Here is a 14,347-nt window from a genome sequence, read left to right on the forward strand (position 1 = left end):
TCATCCACTGCTAGGCATATATCCCAGGAAAGGTCAGTGATGAAAATGATTGCATAATATACACCAACTTATTTATAAAAGTACTTTTTGTGGAAGCAAATAACTGGAAACATCCCAAAACTGAGGATGGTTAAATCAATTGTTACCTGAATGTAATGGACTAATATTGTCCTGTAAGAAAGGACCAATTTGATTGATGAATATAGAGAAACATGGAAAGATTTTTATGCAGATTTATATGCATAAAGATTTATGATGCAGAGTAGAAGTGAAGCCAAGAAAACAATATATATAGTAACACAATGTAAATTGTTGAACAGCTTCAAAAGTGAATGTTTCAAAATTACAAAGATGATGTGAGAAGATGCCACCCACTATTTCATTGTAGAAATGTAAGTTCCACAAGCATGAAATATTGCATATGTTTTCAGATACTTTCCATATATTGATCAATTTTACTGATTTTTTCTCTTTAAAAATATTCTTTGTTCTATGAGATGGTTCTTTGGAAGGGGAAGGAATATGGGATGAAGTGCTTAGCAATGTTAAACCAAAAAAAAATCAATACAAATTTATTTTTGAAAAAGAAACCCTAATTATATTTTAAAAGATACCAAAATATTTTAAAAACCAGTTTCATAGATCACAAGTTAAAAATTCTTTTTCTAGGTGTTTTTTTCCAGGATTTTGGAGAGATGGTGGAGTAGGGCATGAGACTGATATGCTCTCCAAACTCCCCCACAAACTATCAGAAATAACTCTGAATCAATGCTAAAAGCAGCAAAAATGGAAAACAGAGCAACTTGTGACTGAGCTAGGGCAGTGATGGTGAACCTTTTAGAGATTGAGTGCCAAAACTGCAACCCTTACACTATACATTTGAGTCTCCTACCTTACCTCAGACAGGAGAGGAAAGAAGTGATCCCACTGGGCTGCTGGGCAGAGGAGTGGGTGATGTGAGAAATGTCCTCAGGCAAGTGTGGAGAGGAAGAAGGGAGCAACTCCCTCCAACACTCTCCTGCACACATGCCATAGATTTGCCAACATGGAGCTAGGGGAACAGGGACTCATGGAAGAAAATAATTTTTTAAGAATAAGAAATGGACAAAGGGAAGCTAATGACTTCCTAAAGTAACAAGAAATAACAAAGCAAAATCAAAAGAATAAATAATAGAAGAAAATATGAAACATTACAAAAACAACTGACCTAGATAATAGATTGAGGAGAAGCAATATAAGAATTGTCAGACTACCAGAAAGTTATGATTTAAAAAAAAAAAAAAGACTTTAGATGCTGCACTCTAAGAAATCATTAAGGAAAATTGGTACTTCTAGAACTAGAGGGAAAAATAGATATCATTGATCACTATTTCAAAGAGACCCCTAGGTGAAAATTTATAGGAACATTATTGCTAAGTTCTATAACTCCTAAGTTAAGGAGAAAATACTAAAAACAACAAGAAAAAAAAACAATTTAAATACTGTGGAGCTAATCAGAATACCATAAGATTTAGCAACTTCAACATTAAGAGAACAAAGGGCATGAAATACAATATTTTGAAATGCAAACAAGCTTTGTTTACAACCAAGAATGACATATCCAATAAAACTAAGCATAATTCTATAAGGGAAAAAATAGTCATTTAATAAACTGGGAATTTCAACTATTCTTGGGGGAAAAACAAAACTCAGTAGAAAATTCAGACCATAAGAATTATAAGATGGTAAACATGAGAGTAATTATAAGAGACCTACCAAGGCCAAATTGCTTACTTCTTATATGAAAAAATGTTATCTATAACCCTTAAGAATAGCATCATTGCTTGAGTAGTTTAAAAGAATATATATAGGTAGAAGACAAGGTCAAGTTGAATATAATGGAATAAGCCAAAAATAACAATAAAAGAGGGTAGGAAGAGGTAAAGTGGGATAATTATCTCACATAAAAGAGACATGAGTGGAAGAACCATCACAGAGAAGGAAGATGAGAGGATAGGATAAGGGAGGGACTAAGAATCCCCTTAAGGGACTAAAAGAAGGAAGTATAGAATAAAAGAAAAGAAGGCAAGGGGATAAGAAAAGAGAGAGAGATTCCTAGAAGAGAATTCATTAAAAAAAAATAAAAGGGCAGGGTGAAAATATAAGGGAGGGACTTTTGGAAGTCAGGATAGAATAAGAAATAGGAATTAAGAGAGAATAGATAAAGGAGGGATTCTTAGAAGAGGATGGGTAGATTAGAAGTATAAGAGCAAGGGGAGAGGAGAAGGGAGGGGTTCTAAGAAGGGATAGAAATTGGAGAGGTGTTGTATAGAAGAAATTGAACATATGAGGAGAGAAATGGCAAAAGGAGAGGAAGAAAAGAATAAGAAAAATAGAACAGAGGAAAATATACAACTAGTAATTATAACTTTTGTTATAAGGAATTACTGGGACAAAATGGAAATCATCTTGATTGACAGGATCATCAGTTGAAGACCTCTGAATGTACCCAGGTGGTGTGAGCCAAGGCCAAAAGGCAGTTGGAACCAACCCTATAAATACCCATCATGCATAGCACAACAGAGATCATTCTGGAGAATTCTTGGGTGGAGAGAGGTTCAAAAGGGTGGGTAGGCATCTGTACCTGCAATCTGGCTACCTTGCCTGAGAGACCTAGAGAACTGTCATTCCTGCTGTCAATAGAGCCAAGAGGACAATATTATAATCATCTACCAAGAATATCAATAGCCTTCTCTATCCTTTGGTTTGGCTTCAGCCAAGTCAAGCCAGGGTTAGTGAGAGGGTGAAGAAGCTCCAGCCTATCATTGATCAACCAGCATCTACGATCTCTAATCATCTATTTCATATTAGCTTAGATTTAGCACCCCTAAACCTTTTACCTCATTCCTTGTTCCTGACCCCTTATTAAGTGAGAAATAAACCTTGTTAATAAGTTTGACCAAAGATTGGAGTACCTTTCCTAATTAGTGACCGTCTAAAGCTATTGGGAAGGGGAAACTTATTTCATGTGGTCAGAATTTTAGCCTTATCCATCTAGCATCAATACTAGCCCATACCAACAATAAACCCAACCCCAAGACAAGAGGCTAGAGGAGTTGTCAACACACTCCCAACTTCTTCTTAGTTACTTGACTTGGGCAACTGTTAAGGGAGACAGCTTGGCAAGTTCAGTCCCACAGAGCCTGTCAGGCTGAGAGGGGCACAGCCCTCTTCTATTGTCCAGAGCTACAAGCTGCTGCTGTCCTATTGTGCTCCTTTCTCTCTTATTTTTTAACACTTTGAATATGAATGGAATAAATTCACCCACAAAATGGAACAGATAGAAGAATGGATCAAAAAACAAAACCTACAATAAACGTTTAGAATAAACATGCTTAAAAATGAGAGACACACAAAGAAAATAATAAAGGGCTGGAGGAGAATATAGTACACCTCAGCTGATAAAAAAAATGGGTAGCAATCATAATCTCTGACAAAGTTAAAGCTAAAATAGCTATAATCACAAGACATAAACAAGCAAACTATGTTAGCTTACAAGATACCTTAGATAATGAAGCATTATAAATTTTAAACCTACATGCACCAAAAGATCCAAATTTTTTTTAACCCTTGTACTTTGGTGTATTGTCTCATAGGTGGAAGATTGGTAAGGGTGGGCAATGGTGGTCAAGTGACTTGCCCAAGGTCACACAGCTGGGAAGTGGCTGAGGCCGGGTTTGAACCTAGGACCTCCTGTCTCTAGGCCTGACTCTCACTCCACTGAGCTACCCAGCTGCCCCCAAAGATCCAAATTTTTAAAGGAAAATCTAAATGAACTATAGATGGAAATAGATAACAAAACAATAGTGGGAGACTTCAATTTTCCCCTCTCAGAACTACATAAATATAAAAAAATAAGAAATCAAGGAGGTTACTAGACTCTTAGATAAGTTTAATATGATGAATATCTGGAGAGAAATGAATAATATTAGAAAGGAGTATGCATGGTAGTTCTATAATTGACCATATATTATGGCACAAAAACATTATAGTTAAATGTAGAAAAGCAGAAATGTTAAATTCATCCTTTTCAAACCATAATGCAAAAAAATTGTATATAAAAAGGGACCATGGAAACAAAGAGTAAAAATTAATTGGATACTAAATAACTGAATCTTAAAGAATGATTGGGCTAAAGGACAAGTCATAGAAACAAATAATTTCATTAAAAAGAATGATAAAAATAAGACAACATACCAAAACCTGTGGGATGCACCAAAAGTAGTAATTAGAGGAAAATGTATATTTCTTAATGCTATATTAATGAAATAGAGAAAGAAATTTCAATGAATTGGGAAGGTAATTTTAAAAACTAGAGAAAGAACAAATTTAAAATCTTCAACTAAACAGCAAACTAGACATCCTAAAAATTAAAGGTGAGATCAATAAAATTAAATGTAAGAAAATCATTGAATTAATAAACCTAGGAGTTGGTTTTATGAAAACAAAATCAACAAAATAGATAATCCATTGGTCAATATGATTTTTTAAAAAGAGAGAAAAACCAAATCACTAACATTAAAGATGAAAAGGGTGAATATATCATCAATGAAGATGAAATTAAAGCAGTTATTAGAGGTTATTTTGCTCAATGATATGCCAACAAATTTAATATTGTAAGTGAAACTGAAGAATACTTTCAAAAGCATAAACTGCCTAGACTATCAGAGAAGAAAATAGAATATAAAATAAACTTACTTTAGAAAAAGAAATTCAACGGACCATAAATGAACTTCCTAAAATATATTAGCACCAGATGGATCCACAAGTGAATCCTACCAAACATTTAAAGATCAACTAATTCCAGTATTACATAAGTTATTTGAAATAATAGGTAAAGAAGGAGTTTTGCCAAACTCTTTCTTTGAAACAAATATGCTATTGATACCTAAACTAGAAAGAGCAAAAACCAAGAAAGAAAATTATAGAGCAGTTTCATTAAAGAATATGGATGCAAAAATCTAAATAAAATACTAACTAGGAGACTACAATAATACATCACAAAGATTATACATTGTGACCAAAAAGATTTATACCAAGAATGCAGGCATGGTTTAATATAAGGAAAACTATCAACATAATTGATTATATTAGTAACAAAAGTAATACAAATTATATTGGTATATCAATAGATGCAGAAAAGCTTTTGATAAAACATAACATTACTACTTAAAAACATTGGAAAGCACAGGTATAAGGAATTTTTCTTAGATTAAGATGAAGTATCTACCTAAAAACATCAGCAGGTACTATTTGTAATGGAGATTAACTAGAAGCCTTCTCAGTGAGATCAGGAGTGAAACAAGGAAGCCCATTATCAACAATATTATTTAATATAGTACTAGAAAAGCTAATAGTAACAATAAGAAATGAAAAAGAAATTGAAGGAATCAGAATGATCAAAGTTGTAATAAAAACTATCTTTTTTTGAAGACAGTATGATGGTATATGTGGAAAATCTTAGAGAGTCAACAATTGAAACTATCAGTAATTTTAGTAAAGTAGGAGGATATAAAATAAATCATCATAAATCATTAACATTTTTATATATTATTGCAATAGTCCTACAAAAAGGGATAGAAAAAGATGCTCCATTTAAAATGAACATAGATAGGATAAAACACCTGAGCCTATACCTGCCAAAACAAACCTAGGAAGTACATGAACATAATAGTAAAACCCTTTTTATACAAATAAAATCAGGTTTAAATAATTGGAGAAATATTCATCCTTCATGGATAGGTAGAGCCAATATAATTAAAATTACAATCCTACCTAAACTAATCTGTTTATTCAATACCATCCCAATCAAATTACCAAAAAATTATTTTAGTGAGTAAGAAAAAAAACAACAAAATATATTTGGGAGAACAAAAGATCAAGAATAGCAAAATCATTTTTAAAAGTATAAGGAGATCTAGCAGTACCAGTTTTAAACTGATTATAAAGCAGTAATTATCAAAATTCTCTCATACTGCCTAAGAAATAAAAAGGTAGATCAGTGGAACAGAATAGACATAAAACAAATAGTACTAAAAGATTAAAATAATCTTGAATTTGACAAAAGTTTAGATCCGAGCTATTGGGCTAAGAAATCACTATTTGGTAACAATTCCTAGGACAGCTGTTTGGCAAAAAACTAGATATAATCGAATATCTAACATCATTGACTAAGATAAGATCAAAATGGACATACATTATCTAGATATAAAAGGAAATATCATTCGCAAATTAGAAGAACAGGGAACATATTACCTATCTATTTATGGATAGGAGAGGAATTTATGAATCAACAAGAGTTGGAGAACATTATAAGATATATAAAATGAATGATTTTGAGTACATTAAGTTGAAAAGTTTCATAGAAATAAATGTTGCCAAGATTAGAAGAAAAGTAAAAAATTGAAGGAAATTTTTCATAGGTAGTCTCTCAGAGGTTTCACATCTAAAATATATAGAGAACTTTGTCAAATTTGTGGGAATAAGAGCCAACCTCCAATTTATAAATGGGCAAAAAAAAATTATGAACAGTTCATTTTTGGATGAAGAAATTAAAGCCATATGTAGGTACATGAAAAAATATTATAAATCACTATGGATTAGGAAAATGCAAACAAAAAATTTCTGAGGTATTATATTGATATATTGACAAAAGGGCAAAATATCAAGTGTTGGAGAGAATGTGGAAAAGTGGAGACTACACTGTCGGTGGAACTGTGAACTGATCCAATGATTCTGGACAGAAATTTGGAATTATGCCCAGAGGGCTATAAAATTGTGTATACCCTGCTTGATCTCCCAAGGAGATCAAGCAAAAAGGAGAAAAGTCTATATGCTCCAAAATATTTATAGTAGCTCTTTTTGTGTGGCAAGGAATTATAGATCAAGGGGGTGTTTGTCAATTGGGGGATTGCTAAACAAATTGTTGTATATGATTGTTATGTACTGTGCTGTAACAAAAGATTAATGGATCAATTTTTTTTATAATTGGAAAGAACTACACAAGATAATGAAGGATGAAATGAATATAATCATGAGAACATTATATACAATTACAGATTTAATATTTGAAGAATGATTTGTGAATATTCATTTCCAGAGAATGAACTGAGAAATGGAAACATAAAAGACATAATATATATATATATATATATATATATATATATATATATATATATACATCTGTTTTTCAGATGATGCCTTCTGTGGTGTGGGAAGGGGAGAGAGGGGCTGAGATACCTAGAAATAAATTCTATTAATTTTTTTAAAAACAGAAAAAAAAGAATCCTTGTTCTATAATATTGATTGACATGGGATGATTTGGATTGGACAACTAGTACAATGGGAATTGCATTGGATTAGTTTTTTATTTTTAAAGCCTTACCTTCCATCTTGTTTGGACATCAGATTTTCTGTTTAGTTCTGGGTCTTTTCTTTAGGAATTCTTGGAAATCTTCTATTTTATTAAATGCCCATACTTTCCCCTGAAAGTATATAGTCAGTTTTGATGGGTAGGTGATTCTTGTTTGTAGACCGAATTCTCTTGCTTTCCTGAATATCATGTTCCAAACCTTGCAGTCCTTTAGTGTGAAAACTGCCAGATCCTGTGTAATCCTGACTGGGGCTCTTTGATATCTGAATTCCCTCTTTTTGGCTACTTCCAGTATTTTCTCTTTGACCTGGAAGCTCTTTAATTTGGCTATACCGTTCCTGGGAGTGTCTATCAGGGATTTAATGTAGGGGGTGAAGGTCTATGGATTCTTTCAATGTCCATTTTGTCCTTGTTCAAAAATATCAAAGCAATTTTCTTGGATAATTTCTTTTCTTTTCTTTTTTGTCAAGGGTATTAATCTTCTTTATTTCATTATTCATTACTTCTCATGGAATGAGGAAAGAAAGAAGAACAAGGTAAAGATCATAGAATACATACCAAGGAAGTCAACAATAAAATCATTCTTTCCATGATGGGAGTTATACACAGTAAATATGACATAGTTATTGACATTTGCAGAAAGATAGACAATATTTGATCCAGAATCCATGGAAACCACCGTTATATAATGGTCAAAGTTTTTTGTTACCAGGAGAATTAGGAGAAATACTTGAAACTTTGGAATAGAAGAATATCTGAGAAAGAACATCCCAGTAATTCTTTCAATACCTCTGACTCTGAGCTAAACTCCTGTGCTGTACAAAAATCTATTCAGAGTCCCTTCCACTATACCCCTCCCAAAACACCTGATGCTAGAACTAGACAGAAACATTTGATAGATGAAGAAATGAACTCAGAGAAGAACATCGAAAGATACACTGAGTTAGTTTCCATCTCAGTCATTGAATTACAAAACAATACAATTATATGATTGTAATGTCTATCTAATGTAACCTATAACCAAAAAGAATTGATAATTTCTTATAATATGATGTCAAGGATTTTTTTCCTAGGCTTTCAGGTAGTCAAATAATTCTCAAATTGCCTCTCCTGGATCTGTTTTCCAGGTCCTTTGTCTTTTCAATGAGATATTTCACGTTTCCTTTTACTTTTTCATTCTTTTGATTTTGCTTCATTAATTTTTTTATTTATTATTTGGCTCATGAGATCATTAGCTTCAAATTGCCCAATTCTTGTCTTTAAAGTCTGATTTTTCAGCTATCTTTTGATTTTCCTTTTTCAGTTCGATCTATCCTGCTTTTCGTGGATTCTAGCAAGTCATTTCTGGTCTCTAATTTGCTTATTATTTAATCTTATTTCTGTGCCTCTTTTTCCATATGGGCAATTTTATCTTTTAAACTGTTATTTTCTTTTTGTATTACTTTCATTTCATTTTTCCATTTTTCTTCTATTTTTCTTACTTGGTTCTTGAATTCCTTTTTTTAGTTCCTCCAGAGCTTGTGACCAATTTACATTTTTTTTGAAAGTTTTGATTGTGCTTTCTTGCTTCTTACTTTCTGCTGTTGCTTCTGTATTTTGCTCTTTTTCTCCATAAAAATTTTCTAGGGTCTAGAGCTATTTTTTATCCCTTTTGCCACTAGAGGCTTGGGATTCCTGCATATTGGTGGTCATTGCTTTCTTAGCTTCTGTCTCGCAGGGCTTTGCCTTGGGACTATCTTCCCTTCCCTGTCAGAAGCCTGAGTGAGGGCAGTCTACCTTCCATCTTAGAATCAATACTAAATATTAGTTCCAACTCAGAAGAGTGATAAGGGATAGTCAAATGAGGTTAAATGACTCATACAAGGTCACACAGGTTTGAAGTGTCTGAGGCCAGATTTGAACCTAGGACCTGGATACATGTTTTTGCAGGGTTGGATTTCTTGTTGAGACTTGAAAGAAGCTCCACAGAATTATCAGATAAGACAGTCACTGTTAAAAACTACTTATAGTTAGTATATCTAAAGGCAAATATCTTGTGGTTTGACTGGAAATCCCCAAAAGAGCAGAGAAGGGTAGATAAAGACAACCAGAAAAAGCTATTAGAGTATCATCTCCCTTCACCCCAAAATGAAGGAGTAGCTGACTTTTCTAAACTAAAGAAAGTTATACCCTTCTGATCCCATTCAGGCCTAGAAAGGATACAGAAAAGATATAACCAGGAAATAAGCCAGAAAGACCAGAGCAGTTTTATTTAAGTTATGGCAGATGGCTAGTCAGTCAGTAAAACATTTATTAAATGCTTACTATGTGCTGAGAATGCAAAGAAAGGTAAAATATGGCCCCTGTTTTCAAGGAGGTCATAGTCTAAAGACAACATACAAACCAACTATGTATAAATAATCTATGTACAAGACAACTAGAGAGAAGGTGCTGGAAATTAAAGAGGACCTGGAAAGACTCTATAGAAGGTATGATTTGGGCTAACCCTCAAAAAAATTGAGGAAGCAGAAATAAGGAAGGAAAGCATTCCAGGGATGGAGAAAAGCTAGAGAAAATGCCAGTCAGAAGATGGATTGTGATGTTCAAGGATGACAAGGATGTCAATGTCACTAAATCAGAGTACATGAGGGGAAAAAGAGACTACAATGTAAGATGACAAAAAAGGATGCAGGCAGGATAGAAAGGACTTTGAATGCCAAACGATTTGCTATTTGATTATATTTTATTCTAGAGGGAACTATTAGAATTTATTAAGTAGGGGAACATGAAGAGACCTGTTCTTTAGGAAAATCACTTTGACAGCCAAGTGGAAAATAGACCAGAGTGGAGAGAGACCGGTGTCAGGGAGACCAACCAGCAAGCTACTGCAGTAGTCCAGGGGAGAGGTGAGCAGGGGCTATACCAGATGAGTGGTGGTTATCACAAGAAAAAAGGATGGATGAATGTGTGAGATGGCACTTAAGTAAAATTGACAAACTTTGGCAAAATATTGGATATTAGGGAGTAAGAAAAACTGAGGAATTAAGGATGGTACCTAAGAAATGAGCTTCGGTACCTTGGAGGATTGTCATAATGGTCTTCCAAGAAGCTGTTCTTAGAACTGGCCAATCTCTCACTGGGACTTCTGCTCCCATCTTTACTCTCTTGGTCAGGGAAGCCCAGGTGTTTTATAAGGAGAAGTGGATTCCTGCTCATGAGAATGTAACTAGTTTCTTACCTCTGAGGTAACTGGAAGAGAGGTTCCACATAAATAGTAAATTGAAGATGCCTACCTTGGAAGGTTCTAAGAATAGGAGGCCCTAAAATACATGGCCTTCCAGAGGGCAAATCAGAAAGAAGGGCCATGACTAAGGCACAAACCGCCTATTTAAAGAAGAAATGCTCAGTTCCCCAAAGCAGAGGTTTCCAGACTACTGCAGACAGTATGAGAGCTGACAGAAATAAAATGTTAGAGATATCTTGCAAGTTAGGCCATACAAAGTTCTACATGGAATGCCAAACACTGGAGTTTTTGAAGGATGTGTATAAGAAAGTCTGGTCCCCAGACATTCTGTTTTTGCATAGAGGAGACAACCTCTCCCTAATTCTTCATCTGCTTGTCAAGGGGAACTTCTGAGTTTTACTTTCTCTTTAAAAGTCATCTTGAATGTTCATTTTAATTTTATTTCATTTAGAATCCTTAGGAGAAAGGGTTAAATATAAACATACAATTCGATTTCCCAAGGAAGGACACTGCTTTGGGCATTCGGATCTCACTCTTTGGAGACTTTTAGTGGCTTCTTGATTTTTGGAAAATACTCAGGACTTCCCTTCTATCTATATTCCTTGCCAATTCTTTATATTCGTTTTAAGCAAATTTGTATAGTTCGTTCAATTCTGGCTTGGAAGTCAATGAAATATCTTTGTCATGCAGTAAAAGGACAAGAAAGTCACAGAATACAGCACAGAGTGCTTGGATTCCATTTGTTATCTCTCCTCCACTTTACCATTTCCTCAGCAATCCTAGAATATGATAAACCTGCTCTCCCTTGTGACCATTCTTATTCCATGGCATACTAAATGTTTATGATCTCTGCCCTGTCTTCTTTACCTGGCTACCATGCTAACTTGCCTAAATTACTTGAAGAGATTTTTATCCTTCTTTTTGACCATAATGATGAAATGAAAAAGATTCACTCTGTGAAGCCATTTTAATTCTGAGTATATAGCTGTTTCATAGGTAGTTATAAGGTAGGAGAACATGTGCTAATATTAGCAATACCTGAGTTTGGCTTCCATGTCTGCATATTACAAGCTGTGTGACTTTGGGCAAGTCATGTAATCTCTTTAAATCCTAGTATGTTCATTTATAAACTGAAAATCAATCTTCTTCTTCTTACCTCACAGGGATTGTGATAAAGATCAGATGAGATAAAGTAAAATGCTTTAAAAACCTTGGAATGCTATAAAATGCCAGCTATTAGTTTTTTGGTTGGCTGGGTTTTTTTGTTTTTTAATTTTGCTATTGGCTTTTATTTTTATAGCACCCTCGTTTCTGGATATATTCCTCCTTCTTTTCCCTACCCATTGATCCATTCCTTGTAATAGAGATTTTAAATGAGAGTGAGAGAGAGAGGAAAAAAGCAGTTCATCAAAACCAAACAAATCACCCACATCCAGACAGAGAAGTGATGAAATGAATGCAGACTGAGATTTAATTTTTTTGGACATGACTAATGCAGAAATTTGTTTTGCTTGATTATACATGTTTGTAATGGATTTTGTTTTTCTTACTTTTGCAAGAAAGAGAAAGGGATATGAGAAAGAATTTGGAACTGGAAACAGAATGAAATCTAATTCATGAAAATAATTAGACATCAACTGTGTCTCAGTGTATGCAGTATTGCATACCTAGTCTCTTCCCCTCTTGCAATGAAGAAAGAGGTGTCCACTATTATTATTATATGTATATTTTGATTTTGCCTTGACCATCCTAAAATTTTAAGGTTAACTGGTAACCATAATAGTCACATTTCTCTTGGCTTCAGTTCCCTCATATGTGAAGTTAAGTGTTTAGACTCCAGATTTCCTAACAACTCTAAAATTCCATGATTTTTCAATATGATTGAAAAAAATGAGCTTGTTTTCAAATTTTTATTTTACTTTTCCCAAATTACATGTCAAAATTTTTCATCATTTTTCAAAGAATTTTGAACCTCAAATTCTCTGCCTTGCTCCCTTTCTCTCATATAAATTTTACTTCTGCCACCATGTAAAATATTTTTCCATACTAGTCTTTTAATGAAAGGAAACTTGAACAAAAAAAAATTAAGAAGGAAAATGAAAAAAGTTTACTTTGGGCTGGCAGACTCCATCAGTTCTTTCTCTGGAAACAGATGGCATTTTTCTCATGAATCCTTTGGAATAGTTTTGATTCATTGTATTGCTGGCAATAGCTAAGTTATTCACAGTTCATTGTGTAGTATTCCTGTGATTGTGTATGATGTTCTTCTATTTCTGCTTATTTCACTACTTCAGTTTGGGTTAGTCTTTCCAGTTTTTTTTTTCTGAGCTCTTTTGGTTTGTTATTTCTTATAGTATAACAGTATTTCATTAGAATTATATACTATAACTTACTTAGCCATTCTCCAATTGATGGGTATTCCCTCACTTTCCAATTCTTTGCCCCTACTAAAAGAGCTGCTTTAAATATGTACATATAATTCCTATCTCTTTTTTGGTTTTTATGTCTTTGGTATACAGACCTAGTAATGGTATTGCTGGGTCAAAGAGTATGTACTGTATGTATGTATGCCTTTTGGGCACAGATCCAATTGCTCTCCAGAATGATTGAATCAGTTTCCAGCTCTCCCAACATAGTATTAGTCTCTCAGTTTTCCCACACCCCCTCCAAATTTTGCTGTTTTCCTTTTCTGTCACAATAGCCAATCTGATAGGTACATGGAATGGTATCTCAGAATTGTATTAATTTTAATTTCTCCAATTAATAGTGTTTTAGAATATTTTTTCTTTTGTAGGACAAAAGAGAGCTTTAATTACTTTGAGAAGAAAGAATAAACTTGTAACTAGTAATTCCTTCTGCATTTGCTTTTTGGTGAGTGGATAGGTTAGTAGAGACTGTCTCCCAAAAAGAAAAACAAATTCACTATTGTCTTCTCAATTCCCTTTTTGCCTCCTCTAGCAACATCACCCTGTTTTCTACACTGTAGGATATCATCTTTTACAACTATCAGAATACCTTTCCTAGACATTTAACAGAGAAATGTACATTATGTGGGAAAGATAATAGAACCTTAAACTGTTGGTCCTGGAACATCATCTATTTGGAAATCTAGTCTAACTGCTCATATTATAGGTTTGTGGTGGTGAATCAGTGGCACACGTGCCGAAGATGGCATGTAGAATCCTCTCCATAGGCACACACAGGCTCCTGGTTTGGCAGGCTGGAAGGCTGGCCCCGCTCCCAGATGCAGGGGGCAGAGCATTCTAGCCTCTTTCCACTGTTGCAGAGGCTCAGCTGAGCCCCTGGTGCGGTCTCTCTCCTCTGCCCCCAGCCCTTAGCCTGTGGTCATTGTGAAATTCCCATCCCCTCCAGGTCTAGCTGCAGCCTTTCACTTTTACTAAATATCTCCAGGCCTACCAGTATAAGTGCTTAGCTAGGGTTGGGTCATGGACCCTTTTCCTTTTAATAGGACTCCTGCACTATGTAGAAACTGCACTGGGAACCTTGTCACCTCCAGGAAGAAAATGATAATGTAGTCCTCTAATTGTATATACTGGTACCCTGGTGGGGCATGCCCCAGGTAGGGCATGGCTCAGGTCCCTAAAAGGTCCCAAAAGGTTGCCTGGCACTGCTCTAGGTGGACAAACTAAGTAGAAGGCATCCTACTAGTAAAACCTTGCACCAGAACCCATTTCTGATCATCCTTAGCCCAA

This window comes from Gracilinanus agilis, chromosome 1 (assembly GCF_016433145.1).
Source record: "Gracilinanus agilis isolate LMUSP501 chromosome 1, AgileGrace, whole genome shotgun sequence".
Classification (NCBI taxonomy): Eukaryota; Metazoa; Chordata; class Mammalia; order Didelphimorphia; family Didelphidae; genus Gracilinanus; species Gracilinanus agilis.